Source organism: Phyllobates terribilis, unplaced genomic scaffold, assembly GCF_046119375.1.
Source record: "Phyllobates terribilis strain yellow unplaced genomic scaffold, ASM4611937v1 Scaffold_4__5_contigs__length_816908805, whole genome shotgun sequence".
Taxonomy (NCBI): Eukaryota; Metazoa; Chordata; class Amphibia; order Anura; family Dendrobatidae; genus Phyllobates; species Phyllobates terribilis.
In genome coordinates, this window is record NW_027362764.1 from 163,498,035 (window position 1) to 163,518,988 (window position 20,954).

The following is a 20,954-nucleotide window of genomic DNA, read 5'->3' on the forward strand; positions in this document are numbered from 1 at the left end:
GACTCTACATGCCTGGTTCCCACCGTGAAGCATGGAGGAGGAGGTGTGATGGTGTGGGGGTGCTTTGCTGGTAACACTGTTGGGGATTTATTCAAAATTGAAGGCATACTGAACCAGCATGGCTACCACAGCATCTTGCAGCGGCATGCTATTCAATCCGGTTTCCGTTTAGTTGGACCATCATTTATTTTTCAACAGGACAATGACCCCAAACACACCTCCAGGCTGTGTAAGGGCTATTTGACCAAGCAGGAGAGTGATGGGGTGCTACGCCAGATGATCTGGCCTCCACAGTCACCAGACCTGAACCCAGTCAAGATGGTTTGGGGTGAGCTGGACTGCAGAGTGAAGCAAAAGGGCCAACAAGTGCTAAGCATCTCTGGGAACTCCTTCAAGATTGTTGGAAGACCATTTCCGGTGACTGCCTCTTGAAGCTCATCAAGAGAATGCCAAGAGTGTGCAAAGCAGTCATCAAAGCAAAAGGCGGCTACTTTGAAGAACCTAGAATATAAGACATATTTTCGGTTGTTTCACACTTTTTTGTTAAGTATATAATTCCACATGTGTTAATTCATAGTTTTGATGCCTTCAGTGTGAATGTACAATTTTCAAAGTCATGAAAATACAGAAAAATCTTTAAATGAGAAGGTGTTTCCAAACTTTTGGTCTGTACTGTATGTGTGGAGAAAAAATTGCACCAGGCATTAAGCATGGGGGTGGATCAATCATACTTTGGGGTTGTGTTGCAGACAATGGCATGGGGAACATTTCACAGATAGAGGGAAGAATGGATTCAATGAAATTTCTACAAATTATTGATGCAAATATAACACCATCTATAAAAAACCTGAAGTTAAAAAGAGGATGGCTTCTAAAAATAGATAAAGATTCTAAACACACATCAAAATCCACAATAGACTACCTCAAAAGGAGCAAGCTGAAGGTTTTACAATGCCCCTCACAGTCCCCTGATCTGAACATCATTGGAAATCTGTGGCTAGACCTCAAAATAGCAGTGCATGCAAGACGATACAGGAATCTCACAGAACTGGAAGAATTTTCCAAAGAAAAATGGATGAAAATACCTCAAACAAGAATTGAAAGACTCTTGTCTGGCTACAATCAGCGTTTACAAGCTGTGATACTTTCAAAAGGGGATGCTACCAGGTACTAACCATGCAGGATGCCCAAACTTTTGCATCAGCCCATTTTCCTTTTTGTAATTTTTACAATGTGAAAGACGAAAAAAAAAAAAATATATATATATATATAATTAATTTTTTTGCCTAAAATACAAAGGCCTTTTAGAGACTATTTCATCTTTAACTTGCTTAACTGTTCACAATACCAGTAATTTTGACCAAGGGTGCCCAAACTTTTACATGCCACCGTGTATATATATATATATATATATATATATATATATATATATAGATAGACAGATAGATAGATATATACAGGTGCATCTCACTAAATTAGAATATCATCAAAAAAGTTAATTTATTTCAGTTCTTCAAGGCAAAAAGTGAAACTCATATATTATATAGAGTCATTACAAACAGAATGATCTATTTTAAAGTATTTATTTCTTTTAATGTTGATGATTATGGTTTACAGCCAATGAAAACACAAAAGTCATTATCTCAGTAAATTAAAATAATTAACAAAAAAACACCTGCACAGGCTTCCTAAGCATTTAAAAAGGTGCCTCAGTCTGTTTCAGTTGATTCCACAATCATGGGGAAGACTGCTGACTTGACAGATGTCCAGAAGGCAGTCATTGACACACTCCACAAGGTCCCAGAGTTCCAATTTTCATTTGGAAACCAAGGTCCCAGAGTCTGGAGGAAGAGTGGAGAGGCACACAATCCAAGTTGTTTGAGGTGTAGTGTGAAGTGTCCACAATCAGTGATGGTTTGGGAAGCCATGTCATCTGCTGGTGTAGGTCCACTGTGTTTTATCAAGACCAAAGTCAGCGCAGCCGTCTACTAGGAAATTTTAGAGCACTTCATGCTTCCCTCTGCCGACAACATTTTGGAGATGGAAATTTCATTCTCCAACAGGACTTGGCACCTGTCCACACTGCCAAAAGTACCAATACCTGGTTTAAAAACAGCAGTATCACTGTGCTTGATTGGCCCGCAAACTCGCCTGACCTTAACCCCATAGAGAATCTATGGGGTATTGTCAAGAGGAAAATGAGAGACACCAGACCCAACAATGCAGACGAGCTGAAGGCTGCTACCAAAGCAACCTGGGCTTCTATAACACCTCAGCAGTGCCACAGGCTGATCGCCTCCATGCCACGCCGCATTGATGCTGTAATTGATGCAAAAGGAGCCCAGACCAAGTATTGAGTGCATTTACTGAACATACATTTCAGTAGGCCAACATTTCGGACTTTAAAAACATTTTTCAAGCTGTTGTAAAGTATTCTAATTTACTGAGATAATGACTTTTGTATTTCATTGGCTGTAAGCCATAATCATCAACATTGAAATGGATCACTCTGTAATGACTCTATATAATATATGAGTTTCACTTTTTGTATTGAAGAACTAAAATAAATTTACTTTTTGATATTCTAATTTAGTGAGATGCACCTATATATATGCTTCTGTTAGCTGTGATAAATTATAATAACATCCAATGTAGAGATGTGAATTTGATTTACTATTTCCCTATCTCCCATATTTTCACCTTTTTTTTTATTCTGCCATTATTTGTAACATTATTTCTAAAACTAAATGTTGTAATGCTGCATTGCATAGTTAAAACTGAGCAAATTATCGCAAATCCAAAAATCCCTTGTCATTTTTGGAAAGTTTTGTGAATACTATCTATTGAAAATGATTGTATTATCGTGTTTTATACACAGAGCACGCTCATATTACAAGTAAAATAAAATGTGTGATGAATTAGTTATTTCACACTCAAGAAGAATTTTACAGGGAATTCACAAAACATCAGTGCATTGTACCAAAAATGCACTTAAAAAGTGTTTTCAGTAACAGTTCCTTCTCGCTTGAGTGATCTCTTCTGTAATATTTAGTTAAAAGAGATTGTTAGCTAATATTTGACCACATACATTTGCTGGGAATACTAGTTCATTATAGAAAGTAATCTGATATATTTCCTGTCTTAATCTCTTTTAATCAAGTTTATTTGTGCAGCAAATGTCTTTTCTTTCACAAAGATGTCAAATGAATCCTAATTTCGGCTAATTCAGTAATATGACACATTCTTCTCAGGAAAACATGTTCCAATGAAAACGACAAACTGCTTTGATAATATTGCCACTGAAATATGAAGTTCTTCCAATTAGACTGTCATTCTAAATTATTTTGTTCAAGCATCCAATTAATCTGAAAACTTTATAAAATAATATTCCAGCCCCAAAAAATCTTGACAGATTGCAGGAGTTTGCACAGGGTATGGTAATGTGAATAACGTGTGTATGCCTTTGTTAGGAAGCTAGGCAACACATATGGAGATGGTTAATATTTCATCTTCAGATGACATACTTAATACAATATTTTCTCAGCATTTTCAAGCGTCTTTAATTTCATAATTTCTGTTTTGTTAATGTCAACATTCAGTACATGTTACAATTTCAGACTGGATCCAGTTTTTCTTGAGACTAAGCTAATAGATTTCAACCTTATGAACCCCTAGACATACTGTTCACTTCTATTTGTTTTCAGTGATACATAACTGAGAATCTAAAGGTTGGGCTTCAGCTAGTAACTTCAAAGCACAGGGTGAGTGGATATGGGTTAGATTTGTCCAACCGCAGCTGGAATTTGAGCAGACTCTACATTTAGTTTAAGAAATTGTAAGAACCTAGTGTCAACAGCTAATATGTGCCTATAATTTGTCAGCCCTATCATCTTACATTGGTCCAGGAGGAAAGGTTTCTAATCCAACTGCATAGAACAAGAGATCATGTACGTTACTCTGATATGAATCAAACATTGGCAACCCCAAAATGCATTTTAAGTGGGCTATACAGTGTTGTAGAGGAAATAACCCCTATAACAGTGGTGGCAAACCTATGGCACACATACCAGAGGTGGCACGCAGAGCCCTCCCGGTGGGCAGGCTTGCCATCTCCTCAGCACTTCCACTGCCACTACTCTCCTCAGCCAGTGAGCCATACCCCCTTCACTAGCGCAGCGACCGCTCTCCTCTGACGCCCCATCAGGCTGCGCGACCTCCCATCAGGCTGCGCGCACTCTCATAAGTCTGCGCTTGCTGAGGAGGGTAAGAGTGGCGGCGCTAGTGATGAGGGGAAGGCGCGTGGGCAGGTCCAAGGTCGTAAAGGGGCTAAAAATCCACTCCATTCTCAAGAACAGACCTCCACTGCAATCGGTAGCTAGAATCTTAGGCTTGGAGTGCAGTACTAGAGCTCTTTGCAATAGACTCTATAGTGTGCTAATGTATGAGCTGTTTTTCTAAACTAAAACCTCACTATTCAGGTTACATTTGGCACTTTGCGATAAATAAGTGGGTTTTGGATTGCAGTTTGGCACTTGGTGTCTAAAAGGTTTGCCATCACTGCCCTATAAAACCATGCAAGCATTGCACCTGTTACTGGTACAGTGCTTTAAAAAATATCTTTTAATTCATATGCAAATGAGGAGGCGTCCATATACCCGTCGCCAAGAGTTTGATGCACCATTATACATCCTTATTAGCATATGGAGACCCTTCCCCTGCTTCTGATTGACAGTCCTCACTTTCAGAGTCAGCACTGTGTGAATGCTACCAACTTGTGTGTGGCCACGTGCATAGGCAGTGGCCCCACATGTCCTCCTCCCTGTCTCCTTTCTTTTGACACCGCTTTCTGCACTCCTGGATGTATTAGTGTATTGAGTGGTGTCAGAAGAAAGGAGACAGGAAAAATAATGCACCCGGCCACAGCGTGTATGTGACGCGCCCCCTGGGCCATATTCTTTAGGGGAATACCCGGAGCCGGATCAGATGGGGGTTGTAGTCTCCGAGTGGCTGTGACCCGGTCCGTGCCCAGGGTGTCAAGCTCAGAGTATGTGGCAGTCCTACAGATGTTATAAAGTTCTTTATGTCGACTACGCCACCCGTTGGATTGCGGTCACTACGGCCGCCGCTGCAGCAGGGTCCGCTGAGGCTGATGGTGTTGGTGCAGCTTTTGATAGTATAACCCCCAACGGGTGGGGTATAGCCTCAGGGGGTCAGGTGCAGAGGATGGGGGTTGTGGTGGTGCAGCATAGATGGTAATTAAAGACAGAGTCGGGTTGTGCAGTTTAGGGTATTTACTTACTGCTGATGTTCCGGTCACTCCAGCTTCAAGTGACCACCCGAGCCGTGCTGCGTCCACCAGGTCCTGGATTCAGCCAACCCCCAAGCAAGTCCGGAGCGTGACCCTGAGCCCTCCTTCCTGTCCTGTCTTCTGGCCGTCCCCACCAGGGATCTACCTAGGTCCAGCTCCCTCTGGCCTTCTGTTGGGAAACCCTTGGCCTTGGGTTCCCTGACCCTACATGTGGTTTGCCTTCAGGGTAGATGTGGTGGGTGGCCGTGGCAGATCCTGCCCACGGCCTCCGGTCTCTGGCTAGGGTGTGCTTTAGCCCCCACCAGTTTGGGATCCGGTACCCTTTTGCCAACTCTTCACCCGGTGATGGACCTTGGGTTCTCAGAGTCCTTTTCTTTCACCCCCTCTGGGTCTTTCTTCCTTTCTCCTCTCTCTCTCTCTGGGGCTGCTCTGCTCCTCTTCCTCTGACTGCTCTGCCAAGGCTGATGTCTCTCTGGCTCCTCACAGACTGACTGACTGTGGCTGACTGACTAACCCTGCTTCAGCCCCGGGTCTATATAGGGGAAGGTCTTCCCCTCCCAAGACTGGGCAGGAGGTGTGGCATGCACAGGATCCCTGGCCAAGAGACCTCCCACCTGCTCTCAGACATAACATTGCTTGTTACTGTGGAAACCAGACCCCTGGGGTGCCACATTCCCCCCTAGTGAAATTTAGTACTCCGGGACTAAACATATTTTAGAAAAACATAACAAGATATAACAATAACAATACAATAAAGAAACACATAAAGGTGGTCACGGCATGTCCGTAACCGGGTGCAGTCTTTGAAGAAACAAAGGTGTCCATTTCACCAAAACAGGGAGACGTAACCAGGTAGGGGTCTGTCCTACCCCGAGTCCTTAACAGTCTCTAGTCCATCCTGGGTTACGCTCCAACTAATTGTACAAGGATTCCCGGTAGATCCACCAAGGATTCCTAAAAATAACTAGAAACACAAAATTATACACAAGCAACAATACACAGGTAAACATAAATAAAACAATTTATACACTTTAAATCCTCCAGCGTGCGGGTAACTGGCCTCTAGTGGCCCTAGTGGACCTACGGAGCTGACCGTCTAGCCCTGAACTACAGGGTGTAGGAGCTGTCAAGGGTAAACTGGGCAGCTGTCTACCGGCTCTTTGGCTCACTAGGGATATGGCAGGCTCACTGCAAGCAGAGGGTTGATCCTCCTGGTCTGCGGGTGTGGGGTCTTCTGCCTCCTGGACCGGCTGTTCTTCCAGCTCTACCTGTTGCTCCGTAGGTGCTTGGGATGCTGGTTGGAGGAAGGTGAGTACGGGTACCACAACTGCACCATTGACTTGAGTCCAAGACCGAGGGAAGTCCCCGAGCACAGTACTAACCATATCTTCCCTTTCCTCTACGGGTCGATGGTCTTCTTGTTCCTCTTCAGGGTTCCTCAGTTGTTCGGGACACTTCTTCAGGTGGTCCCGGGATACAATGGCTGTAGTTTCCCCTCCGTCTTTACTGATGGTACAAACCTTCGGGTTCTCGTGGCTTGAGGGCAGTATGGTGTACGGGTCCTTCTCCCACTGGTCGTCCAACTTGTGGAGCCGTCTCTTCCTCTTCAAGACCTGCTCTCCGGGTACCAGGGGAACAGCGGGAGCATACTGGTTGTAAGTTTTCTCTTGTCTTTCCCTAGCCTGACAGAGACTTCGCTCCACGCTCTCCTGTACTCTCCGGTACTGCTGCTGCCTCTCTGTGTCCCAGTCTGCTTCTGGTGAAGTGTCCTCGGGTGTCAGGACTCCCATTTCCAGGTCAACAGGTAACTTACCAGGTCTTGCCCTCATTAGGTAAGCCGGGGTACAGTTGGTGGAACCTACCGGGATGTGGTTGTATAGGTCCACCAGATCGGGCACCTTCTCAGGCCACAGACTGCGTTCTTCCAGGGGCAACGTTTTCAGAAGATCCATTACCACCTGGTTCATTTTCTCACAAAGTCCATTAGTTTGCGGATGATAGGGTGTCGTCCTTATCTTCCGGCAGCCATACAGAGTGCAGAATTCTTGGAAGACCTCCGCTTCAAAGGCAGGTCCCTGGTCTGTCAACACTTGGTCCGGGTACCCGTGTGGACGGCAGAAATGCTGCTGGAAGGCTCTCGCTGCTGTTCGAGCTGTTAAGTCCTTGACGGGGACGACAACCAAGAACCGGGAGTAGTGATCCACGATGGTTAGTGCGTAGACGTAGCCACTTCTGCTTGGGGTCAGTTTTACATGATCCAAGGCTACCAGTTCCAACGGCTGCCGGGTGACGATGGACTGCAGGGGAGTCTTCTGGCTGGCACGGTCCTTCCTTCTTAGGTTGCACGGGCCACAGTCTCTGCACCACTTCTCAATGGTTCCCCTCATGCCTACCCAGTGGAATCGCTCGCGCAGCAGGAACTCCAGCTTCTTCCACCCGAAGTGTCCAGCTCCGTCGTGGTATGCCTCCATCACCATGGCTGCGTCTCTTCGTGGCACCACTACTTGCCAGAGTAGTTCATGCGTCCGGGAGTTAACCATTCTGCGGCACAACTTCCCCTTGTAAAGGAACAGTCGACTCCTCTCTGCCCATAGTTGTTTGGCTTCCTCCGGAGCGTCTGGTTCAAGGCAAGCCTCCGGGCGAGTCAGCATCTCCTTCACCAGTCGGACGGCAGGGTCGCTGTCTTGCGTTTCCGCCCAGTTGTAGTGAGGTAAGGGGTTCAACGTAGCAGCCTGCTTACTCCTTACCCGGTGGGAGTGCTGGATAGTCCCATGACGGTGGAACGCAGGGAGTTCAACTTCTTCCAGTCCCTCCGGATCTTCTCCTTCGTCCGGCAGGTTGGGCATCCTGGACAGGGCGTCCGCGTTGGTATTGGAGCGTCCGGCCCGGTATTTGATTGTGAACTCGTAGTTGGACAGACGGGCCATCCACCTCTGCTCCAGGGCACCGAGTCTTGCCGTGTCCAGGTGTGTCAACGGGTTGTTATCCGTGTACACGGTGAACCGGGAAGAAGCGAGGTAATGCTTAAAGCGCTCGGTGACTGCCCATACTACGGCCAGGAACTCTAGCTTAAATGAGCTGTAATTCTCGGGGTTCCTTTCGGTGGGTCGCAGCTTTCGGCTGGCGTAGGCGATTACTCGTTCCTTCCCCTGCTGGATCTGGGACAGTACGGCTCCTAGCCCGATGTTACTGGCGTCGGTGTAGAGGATAAAGGGCTGGCTATAATCCGGGTACGCCAGGATTTCGTCCCCCGTGAGGGCCATCTTCAGCTGGCGGAAGGACTCTTCTTCCAGCTCCTCCCATTTGAAGGGCGGCTTCTGGTTCTTGGCCTTCCGGGACTGGCCTATCAGGAGGTCCTGCATAGGTGCTGCCTTTTTGGTGAAACCGGGAATAAACCTTCGGTAGTAGCCTACCAACCCGAGGAACTGCCGCACTTCTTTTACGCTGGAGGGGCTTGGCCATTCCTTAATTGCGGTGATCTTATCAGGGTCGGGAGCCACTCCGTCAGCGCTCACCACGTGTCCCAGGTACTGTACCTTTGGTTTCAGGAGGTGACACTTGGAGGGTTTCACCTTTAGGCCGTAACTCGCCAGAGCTTCGAACACTTCCGCCAGGTGTTTCAGGTGGTCCTCATACGTCTTGGAATATACGATGACATCGTCCAGGTACAACAGGACCGTCTCGAAGTTTCTGTGGCCCAGACAACACTCCATTAGTCGTTGGAAGGTTCCTGGTGCGTTGCAGAGTCCGAACGGCATGCAGGTGAACTCGCTAAGTCCCATCGGGGTGGTGAATGCGGTCTTCTCCCGGTCCGCCTCTGCTACAGGAACCTGCCAGTACCCGCTAGTGAGATCCAAAGTAGAGAAGAAGTTAGCAGATCTTAAAGCAGCCAATGACTCCTCTATCCTTGGTAAGGGGTACGCATCCTTGTGTGTGATACGGTTGATTTTCCGGTAATCTACACACATCCTCATGGTGTTGTCTTTTTTTCTGACTAAGACTAGTGGAGCTGCCCAGGGGCTACAGCTATCCCTGATCACCCCAGCCTCCTTCATGTCTCTAAGCATCCCCTTGGCGTGTTGGTAGTGTGCAGGGGGTACGGGTCGATACCTCTCTTTTATGGGAGGATGGTCTCCCGTGGGGATGTGGTGTTCTACCCCCTTGACTCGCCCGAAGTCTAACGGGTGTTTACTAAACACTCTCTCGTACTCTTGAACCACCCGATAGACTCCCTGTTTCTGATGTGAGGGAGTGGAGTCAGTACCCAAATGTAGTTGCTGACACCAGTCCTCCATTGTTTTCTTAGAGCCGTTACCTTCCTCCGGGTGAGATGGAGGCAAGGGTTCCACAGATTGTATAGCATTTTGGTTAATGGTATATAATTTGGCTAGCGTGGCATACCGGGGCAGGTACACTTCCCTCTTCCCGATATTGATTATGCGAACGGGCACCCTCCCATGGCGTACATTAACCACCCCCCGTGCTGTCAAGATGGTGGGCCTACTGTCTGAGTAAACTGGTTCTACCATTGCCTGGTAATCTCTACCTCTCAGACCAATAGCTGCCCGGCACCAAATCATCATTTCACTTTTTGGGGGCATGGCAATAGGAAAAGGGTCACACATTCTTACGCTACCAATCTCACCGCCGGAGAGTTCCACCTGTTGCCGTCGCATCAGTGCCCGGATCTCTTTCTGGAGCACCCGCTGCTCGCCGGAGCTGGCGTTCTTGGCAACCTGCTGTAAAAGGAAAATCACCTCTGCAAGACAATTTTCAGTTACATTAGTTCCTAGAGTTATTTTTGGGTGACTCTCATGTTTGTCAATATCTACAATGATCAGTCCCTGTGCTGCCAGTTCGACTCTACCGATTTTGATGGTCACCTCTTTAAATCCGATCTGTGGCACGGGCTGGCCATTGCTGGCGATGATACTCAAGTCGTCATCAGGGTAGCGGGTAATATCCGAGTCATTCCAGTACTGCTTAAAGAGCACGTACGGGATGGTGGTGACCTGTGACCCGGTGTCCAGTAGGGCACTCATGGGAATGCCATCCAGTACCACAGGCAAGACTGGACGTCCTCCCACATATCTGTCGCGCCAGTTCGATGGGCCTGGTGATCTTTTTCCTGGGGGTTGGCCCTCTACCCCAGGTTGTGCCCGTTTAAAGAACAGTACCTTGCCATATGTCCGGGTTGATTGCAGCGGCGGCAGATGGGTCGTCCGTCTTCGCTGTATCGGTCACTGGGTCTTCCTCTGGCCGGTGGGGTCCTCCTTGGTCGACGCCACGGGATGTCCTCCGGTCCGGATGCCAGCTGGATCTTCCCTGGGGTGGAAACCTGTAAAGACTGCACAGTTCGGGTTAGCGCAGCAACGCTCTTAGCTAGCTCTTGGACCTGATGGTGTAGGTCTGGAGCCGGGTCATTGTCCAAAGCCTGCGCATCAGCTCCCACAGGCCCTGCCGACAAGGGCGCCGCCTCCTGGTGGTAAGTGATAGCTGGGCGCCTGTGGGTCACAACGCCACCCGGTGCCGGTTCTCGGAGCACCCGGATGGCTCTGTCCTTGAACTGTGCAAAGCCCAGATGGGGATCCTGTAAGGCCATCGCCCGCAACTGGGTTCGGTGGGCATTACAATATAGTCCCTCTATAAATTGTTCGGTCAACCGCCTGTCCTCGTTTCCCACTCCATCAGGGTCGGTCTGCTTAATGGCCCTCAGGGCCTCTTGTAGGTTTAGTGCATAGTCCCTTATACTCTCATGCGCTCGCTGCTTGCACCCGTAGAATCTAAGCTTAATCTCGGCTGAGGTGCGGGTATCAAAGGTATCCTTCAGCCGGGTTAGTATCCCTGCGACAGTCTTCCTCCCAGGTGGCCAGGATTTTACTTCCCTTTTGGCTGCCCCGGTTAGTTGGGCCACCAGGATGCTCACTTTTTGCTCTTCTGTGAGGGGGTACACCTGGAAGAGGCTATCCAGCTTTTCTCTAAAGTCATGCAGGGTATGTGACTCCCCTGAGTACTGGGGTAGCCAAGCTGCTCCCGGGATATAGGGCATGGTGAAGGGCATAACTGCAGCAGCGGTGGCGCTGGCGGGGGTTGAGGCAATGAAGCTCTCCTCCGCATCCGACATCTTCCTCCCCCCTAGTGGACCGTGGCCTACCTTGCGATGATCCTGTTCCGTAGGCCGCGGCTCCGCAGTAGATCGTCAGGGTTGAGGACCTTCCGTCGCGCTCCGGTGACGTCGGCGTCTGCTGGGCTCCTTCCAGGACCTTACGCAACGTCCGGACGTGAGGCGGGGCTTCAGTTCTCGCTCGCTTTCGGAGTCCACGCCCCTCTTCTACCCGCGCGGCGTCCTCAAGATGGCGTCCAACGGCGGGAAAACTCCACGGATGGCGGGAAGAAGGCTGAAGATGGCGCCGGATGGCGGGAATCTTCACAGATGGTGGGAAGAAGGCTGAAAATGGCGCCGGATGGCGGGAATCTTCACCGATGGCGGGAAAACTTCACGGATGGTAGGTTTTAAAAGTCTCTTTTTCAGGCACGCAGTACCCGGTGGTTGCGGGCACGAAATCCTGCCGACTACGCCAAAGTTGACGCGCCCCCTGGGCCATATTCTTTAGGGGAATACCCGGAGCCGGATCAGATGGGGGTTGTAGTCTCCGAGTGGCTGTGACCCGGTCCGTGCCCAGGGTGTCAAGCTCAGAGTATGTGGCAGTCCTACAGATGTTATAAAGCTCTTTATGTCGACTACGCCACCCGTTGGATTGCGGTCACTACGGCCGCCGCTGCAGCAGGGTCCGCTGAGGCTGATGGTGTTGGTGCAGCTTTTGATAGTATAACCCCCAACGGGTGGGGTATAGCCTCAGGGGGTCAGGTGCAGAGGATGGGGGTTGTGGTGGTGCAGCATAGATGGTAATTAAAGACAGAGTCGGGTTGTGCAGTTTAGGGTATTTACTTACTGCTGATGTTCCGGTCACTCCAGCTTCAAGTGACCACCCGAGCCGTGCTGCGTCCACCAGGTCCTGGATTCAGCCAACCCCCAAGCAAGTCCGGAGCGTGACCCTGAGCCCTCCTTCCTGTCCTGTCTTCTGGCCGTCCCCACCAGGGATCTACCTAGGTCCAGCTCCCTCTGGCCTTCTGTTGGGAAACCCTTGGCCTTGGGTTCCCTGACCCTACATGTGGTTTGCCTTCAGGGTAGATGTGGTGGGTGGCCGTGGCAGATCCTGCCCACGGCCTCCGGTCTCTGGCTAGGGTGTGCTTTAGCCCCCACCAGTTTGGGATCCGGTACCCTTTTGCCAACTCTTCACCCGGTGATGGACCTTGGGTTCTCAGAGTCCTTTTCTTTCACCCCCTCTGGGTCTTTCTTCCTTTCTCCTCTCTCTCTCTCTGGGGCTGCTCTGCTCCTCTTCCTCTGACTGCTCTGCCAAGGCTGATGTCTCTCTGGCTCCTCACAGACTTACTGACTGTGGCTGACTGACTAACCCTGCTTCAGCCCCGGGTCTATATAGGGGAAGGTCTTCCCCTCCCAAGACTGGGCAGGAGGTGTGGCATGCACAGGATCCCTGGCCAAGAGACCTCCCACCTGCTCTCAGACATAACATTGCTTGTTACTGTGGAAACCAGACCCCTGGGGTGCCACATATGCGCAGCCAAACACATGCAGGAAGCAGTCAGACAGTGCTCGCACTGTCAATCGCAAACATGTGAAGGGCCCCGATATGCAAATGAGGAGGCATAACGGTGCACCAAATTCTTGGCCACACCAAGGGTGCACCAAATCCTCCTTATTTGCATATGAATTAAAAGTTATTTTCTCAGGCACTGAACCAGTAACAGGTTCAGCGCTAATATAGGGGCTATGTCCACTACAACACTGGAAATCCCATTTAAAATGCATTTTGGGGGTGACAAACTCCCTTTAAGCATTTAGAAGACTACTTTTTGGTCACTACGCATGATTAGGTCTAAATTTACAGAGAAAATATTTATTTGGGAAATACAACACTTAAATTACAATGTCTATGTCCATGCCCTTGAGAAAGCGGTCTGCGACACCGCAAAACGCGCATTGGGCTATACCCTCCATTGCCCACCTCTCCCCCAGATCCTCATTGTATATTAATGGTAGGTGTCTCTATACCCTGCTTATCTGATTATATTTACAGTGGCCACGTTAGGACCTTGTTGACATTTTTTACTGACATCCGTGACCACTTTAGTTTCATGTGCTTATAGCACTTATAAGCGGGTGTATTTGCACCTTAGGGATTTTCTGTCCCAATTGTGGGGGCTAGAAGTTGTTGTTTTTGCTGCAACCTTTGGTTAAACTATCTATATTTGCGTTATGAGCCTATTGTGGCATTATATTACATGAATTGTTCTATTTATTGGCCACAGAGCATCGTGCAATTTTCTTGACCCGATGTTGTCATTATGATATAACTTTATTCCCCTTGTATGGGCATATGTAACCCTATTTCCTAGCATACTGTTCCATCTGTTACGATTCCCTCTAGTGTCTGTCCTACATGTATGTTTTTAATATAATATACCCAATAAAAGTTACTATATGTTTTTCAATCATTGCTGCTTTTTTCTCCTATTTTTCATGATTTGCTCTGCAGCTTTTGTCCTGGGGTGGCCCTGCGTTCTATACAGAAGGGATGCCATCCAGTAGTGTTAGTTTTGTATGGCAATTTTCTGTTGTATAACGTAAATTACAATGTCTATGTCTTTTAGCTTAATTGTAGACAGATGGCGGCCTTAGTTTATAGGGGCAGTTGTTCACAGAAGCAATTGGAATAGCACAATCTATAGCAACTATCTCCAAAGTGTTGATGATTGGAAAAGGGAAAAAAATCCAGCTAACTGCAGTTGCCTAGTCCCCCCGGAGCATGAAATGAATATTGCTGCCAATAATGATCAGAATGTAGTAGAAGAAATGGTATAAAATCTTCAACTTTATTTGTATATGATTAAAACATCTCCACGTGCATTATTAGTCCTTATATAAAGACATAGAACATCCATCTATACAAATCATATACTTTAATCTAGTGATGAGCGAGCGTGCTCGTCACTGCTCGGTACTCGCCTGAGCATCTCACTACTCGACATGCTCGGCGCTCCTCGAGTATTTCCAGGATGCTCGGGCAGGAGCTCGGGTCCCCGCCCTGCATGTTTGGCGCTCTTTAGACAGCCAATTAACATGCAGGGATTGCTTGCCATGCACTGTAATGCTGTAGCCATGTTGATTGTGGCATTACGGTGATTGGCTGGCCACATAGCATCATCTGGTCTATATAAGAAAACTGTTATGTTCTGCTACCAGAGCTAAGGAAAGAGAGGAGATCTGTCCCTATGATAGAACTCAGCTTAATCCCTACGATGTAACAGGGAACCTGATCCTGCGATCAGACCTGCTAAAGTCCTAAGCTAGTCTGTACGGAGACCTATAGATGTGAGGAAGGAATCCCTACAAGTACTAAGGACTGGGAGGAATATGGGACACCTCCTAACAGAAATAGTAGCAGACAGATGAACAAACAAAATATATAGAACATAGAGGTCAGTAGACCAAGCAAACTAACAGAGCAAGACACAGAGCACAGGCTAGCTAGAAAGTAGATATACAATGAAGTCCAGCAAAGCCAGAAGGGCGGAGCAGGATTAAATAGGCCAACAAGGTCATGTGACCAGCAAAGGAAAAAAAACCTAAGAGCAAGGTTCTAACAGTACCCCCCCTTCTAAGAGGATCCTCCGGATCCCCTAGGACCAGGCTTATCAGGAAATCTCCTGTGAAACGCTCTGATAAGTCTGGACGCGGAAACATCATCCGACCTCACCCAAGAGTTATCCTCGGGACCGAAACCTTTCCAGGCCACAAGATACTGCAAACTACCTCTATACCGTCTAGAGTTAAGGATGCGAGAAATTTCATATTCCCCGTCCTCCACCACCGGAGGAACAGAGGCAGAGGCGTCACAATCCGATACAACAGCTTTTTTCAACAGAGAGACATGAAATACCGGATTAATTCTCCAGGAGGTAGGAACCTCCAACCTAACAGCAGATTGGTTGACAACCTGAAGCACCTTAAAGGGCCCTACAAACTTGGGACCCAATTTCTTTGAAGGAATCCTCAACCGCAGATTCCTAGAGGACAACCAAACCATGTCACCAACAGCGAACAAAACCTCCTGTCGTTTCCTATCAAAGTAGTCTTTAGATTTTCTGTTGGCCTCCTGAAGATTACCACGCACATCCGTCCAAACTCTCTCCAAATCACCGGAAAAATTCTCCTCCTCAGGCACGGCAGATCCCAACTTGGAGAATGACCCAAACGACGGATGTCTCCCAGAAAAACAAAAAAAAGGCGAACAACCAGCAGAAGAAGATGTATGATTGTTCAGAGCAAATTCAGCAAGTGGCAGAAACTCAGACCACCCCTCTTGATTGTCTGCCACAAAACAACGCAAGAACTGCTCAACATCCTGGTTTTTCCTTTCTGTCTGGCCATTAGATTCAGGATGATATCCGGACGAGAACGACAAATGAACTCCCAACCTATCACAAAAGGCACGCCAAAAACGAGCCACGAACTGAGGACCCCTATCAGAAACAATGTCAGTAGGAACGCCATGAAGTCTGACAATTTCCTTGACAAAGGCCTTAGCGAGAGTTTTAGCGCAGGGCAGTTTGACGAAAGGAACCAAGTGACACATCTTGCTAAAACGGTCCACGACCACCCAGATGACAGTAAAACCCTCAGAGGGGGGAAGGTCAGTTATAAAGTCCATAGCCAAATGTGTCCAAGGAGCACTGGGGACCTCCAAAGGACAAAGCAACCCCGCAGCAGGAGTATGTGAGGACTTAGATCTAGCACATATAGTACATTGACGCACCCACTTAATGACTTCCTTCTGCCATCCAGGCCACCAAAAACTGCGACCCACCAGTCTCTTGGTCTCAGAGATTCCGGGATGACCTGCCAACCGAGATTCGTGACACTCAGCAAACAAATCTCTCCTAAAGGTCCCAGGCACAAACAACCTCCCATGAGGAGTGCTAGAAGGGGCATTCTCCTGTGCTTTAAGAATCTCATTTTCCAAAACGGAGTCCAAAGCAGCTATCACAACACCTTCTTGTAAAATGTTCTCCTCTTTCTCAGCACCGACTATGGGAGAAAAACTGCGAGACAAGGCATCCGCCTTAACATTCTTAGTACCAGGGATGTAAGTAACGGAGAAATTAAACCGCGAGAAAAACAGTGCCCACCTAGCCTGACGGGCATTCAGGCGCTTGGCAGCATCAAGATATATCAGATTTTTATGATCCGTAAGAACCTGAACGGGAAATTCCGCACCTTCCAAGAAGTGGCGCCAGTGTTCAAATGCGAGTTTAATAGCCAATAATTCCCGATTACCAATATCGTAATTCAGTTCAGTCTCCGAAAATTTTTTTGAAAAAAAGGCACAGGGATGTAATCCATCCCCGTTATCCTGAGACAATACTGCGCCAACCCCCACAGAGGAAGCATCAACCTCAACCAAAAACGGCCTAGTAACATCAGGCTGCATAAGGATGGGAGCAGAGGTGAACCTCTCCTTGAGATACACAAAAGCTTCAATGGCCTCAGAAGACCACTGAACCGCATCAGCACCTTTCCTGGTGAGATCAGTCAGAGGTTTGACAATACTAGAAAAATTTTTTATGAATTTTCTATAGTAATTGGCGAAACCCAAAAACCTCTGTATCAATTTCAAACCAATAGGCCTAGGCCATTCCTGCACAGCCTGAACCTTAACCGGATCCATCTCAAAACCTTTGCTGGAGATAATGTAGCCCAAAAAACTAATTCTCTGTACAGCGAACTCACATTTCTCCAGCTTAGCAAAAATCGAATTGTCCATTAATAACTGTAATACCTCACGCACGCTCCGCCAATGAGACTCCAGATCCGGCGAATAAATCAAAATGTCATCCAAATACACAACCACATTTTTACCGATCAAAGGTCTAAGGATGTCATTAATCAGATTCTGAAAAAATGCAGGAGCATTAGTAAGACCAAAAGGCATAACCAGATTCTCAAAATGACCCACAGGAGTGTTAAAAGCAGTCTTCCATTCGTCACCCTCCTTCATGCGCAACAGATTGTATGCCCCCTTAAGGTCAATTTTAGAGAACCACTTGGCCCCCATTAACTGGTTAAACAGATCAGGAATCAATGGCAGTGGGTAAGGATTGCGTACAGTAATTTTGTTAATCTCATGAAAATCCAGACAAGGACGTAAACCGCCGTCCTTTTTTTTTACAAAAAAAAATCCAACCGCCACAGGAGACTTAGAGGGCCTAATGTGACCAGCGGCCAAACTTGTCTGTATGTATTCTAGAGATGAGCGTTGTTCTACTCGAATTGTTCGCCAATCTCAAATTCGAGCTGTTTTGGGCGGTGTTCGAGCCGGTCGGCGAACACGAACAATTTGAGAAAAATTCGGCTGTTCGAGGTTATGTTCGATAACTGTTCGTGCACCAAAATCATAACTGGATTTTTTCTCAGTAATGATGAAAATTAATGTTAATACGCAGTTTGAGTGTACAGCGGGGCGGGGGGAGGGGCAGGGGATGGATCTCTGCAGGAACAATGAAGATCTCCATTTTTTTTTCTCTTTCCCGCATTTGCAGTGGGGAGGTGCAATCTGTCAGCCTATCAGCAGCGCACACACGGAGCGAAGTGCTTTTTTTCACACAAGCAAGGGCATGTGTGATTGGCAGTGTATGTCACATGTCCTTGCCCTATAAGACCAAGCCATTTTCCCCGTCGCCACCATTTTCTCACTGCTGCAGCTGCGTGTTAGACGGCACCGCTGTTGCTGTGTGCGCTATACCTTGTTAATTTCAAGCCAATTTTCGCACAAATATACAGATAGCTTGGGAGTAGGGAATAGTTGTGATTGCAGTCCTTTTAAGGACTAGGTTACAGCATTTCCTACGACTTTTATCAGGCAGGTCTGTGCTCTTAAATAGATAGATTGTGGGAGTAAAGACTAATTGTAATTGGAGTCCTTTTCAGGACTAGGTTACATGAGTTCCTATCAGTTTTTGCCAGGCAGGTCTGTGCCAGTGCTGTGCAAGTTTTTTTCACAGCATTTGGCTGAATCTAGCAAAGCTAATCCTTTTTGGCCTATTGCAGAGTGTGTTAGTCAGTGGAGTAGCCTATCTGTGTTGCAAGATATACCACCTGTGTATAGAATACCAATTTTTTTACTGCACCTAGTGAAGTAAAATCTTTTGGGCATAGCATCATTCTATTAGTCCATCTATACTGACCTCCATCAGGTTGCAAACTGAAAATATTTTTTTTCTGCATCTAGCTCTGAAAAAATATTTGGGCTTCTAGCAGTGTGTGGGACTTGGTCTATTAGTCCATCTATACTGACCTCCATCAGGTTGCAAATTAAAAATATTTTTTTTCTTCATTTAGCTCTGAAAAAATATTTGGGCTTCTAGCAGTGTGTGGGACTTGTTCTATTAGTCCTTCTATACTGACCTCCAGCAGGTTGCAAATTGAATATAATTTTTTTCTGCATCTAGCTCTGAAAAAATATTTGGGCTTCTAGCGGTGTGTGGGACTTGGTCTATTAGTCCATCTATACTGACCTCCATCAGGTTGCAAATTAAAAATAATTTTTTTCTGCATCTAGCTCTGAAAAAATATTTGGGCTTCTAGCGGTGTGTGGGACTTGGTCTATTAGTCCATCTATACTGACCTCCATCAGGTTGCAAATTAAAAATAATTTTTTTCTGCATCTAGCTCTGAAAAAATATTTGGGCTTCTAGCAGTGTGTGGGACTTGGTCTATTAGTCCATCTATACTGACCTCCATCAGGTTGCAAATTGAATAAAAAAATTTTCTGCATCTAGCTCTGAAAAAATATTTGGGCTTCTAGCGGTGTGTGGGACTTGGTCTATTAGTCCATCTATACTGACCTCCATCAGGTTGCAAATTAAAAATAATTTTTTTCTGCATCTAACCCAGCCAATAGTTTTGGCCTAATACCACAGTTTGGCCACTCAGCTCTGCTCGGTTACCATCCATTGTTTTTTTGTGCAAACAACTCCAGAGTTGTGAATTAGTTAACCACCAAAATGAGTGGAAAAAGGCCTGCTGCTGGTGGAAAGGGGAATAGGCGTGTTGGGAAGGGGAAAAAAGGTTGTGTCCGTGGGGTAGGTGCAGAAGAAAGACCATCTTCCAGCCAAACTAAAATGTCTACTTCTTTTAGCGGACAATGTGATAAGATCCCTCTCTTACGGCCACGCCAATCGCTACAAATTCCAGATGAGGCACAAAAACAGCAGGTGCTTCAACGGATATCAAGTGCTCCTTTAAGTGGGCTCTCTTCCACATCAACTTCAACATCACAAATACTCCAGTCCTCAAAGGTGTCACCCAAATCGCACTTGCTTCCTCACAGCTCCCAAATCTCCAGCTGCCCGTCTGAGTATGAGGTAGAACAGATGGTTGAGTCTGCAGAGCTGTTTACTCATACTATAGCCTGGGAATCAGAGGTCGACTCCAGCGCTTCTGTGAATCCAGACGAGGAAATGATCTTCACTGATGCCCAGAATCTTTATGAGTCGGATCCAGGACCAGACGCAGAAGGTTCTGACCATAATGTAGACCCTCATTCCCAAACTGTAACTCCTGTTGGTGGAGACAATGAGGAAGACGATGATAAGACTCAAATACCTGATTGGAGCGACAACTTTAGTTTTTTGTCAGGGCAGGAACAGGTTGGCTCTGAGGACGACGGGTGTGATAACGCACAGGGTGATGATGATGAGGTCGGAGATCCCACTTACTGTCAACCCACAGTCAGCCAAGAGATGAGGTCAGCAGAGGAGGTGGAGGAAGATGCTAGTGACGACGAGGTCAGGTTGCGCCTTCCTGGACAGAGACGTAGTACTGGAAGCACGTCAACAACTGCATCCTCAAACACAACTCTGCCTCTCACCACAAGTCGTGGTGGCTCTTCAGGTCGCATGGGTGCTAAGCCTTGCATAGCCTGGGCATTTTTTCAGATCGATAAAGATGACCCAACTCGTGTTATCTGTAACATTTGTCAGCAAAAGCTAAGTAGAGGCCAAAAAATACATAGTTTGAGTACTTCATGCATGAACCGGCACATGGACATGAAGCATAAGTTGCAGTGGGAAGCTCAGTGTGCTACAATGCGGTCTAGCCGGCCGGGCCAACCACCGTCTGCCATATCTTGTGCATCCGCGGCCTCTTCATCCTCTGTGACTGGGGGGACAGCAGTCACACCTGTTTTGGGGCGCAGACCTGCCACCTCTTTACCCGCAACAGCCAGCGTGATTGGCAGGTCATCATTTTCTTTGGAGGTGGTAACACCAGCTGGTCTTGAGCGCTGTCCGACATCGATAGCACCACCTTTGGATCAAGGCAACCTAACATGTCCGCCTGCATCTTCCTCACAGACCGGCAGTTTGCCGGGGACACCCTTATCAACCCGTCTAAGCACAATAGCCAGCCCTCGGTCCCTCAGATGTGGACAAGTAAAAGACCATTTCCTCCTAGCCATGAGAAAGCTAAGAGGTTGAATTTCACCATCTGCAAGCTCTTGGCTAC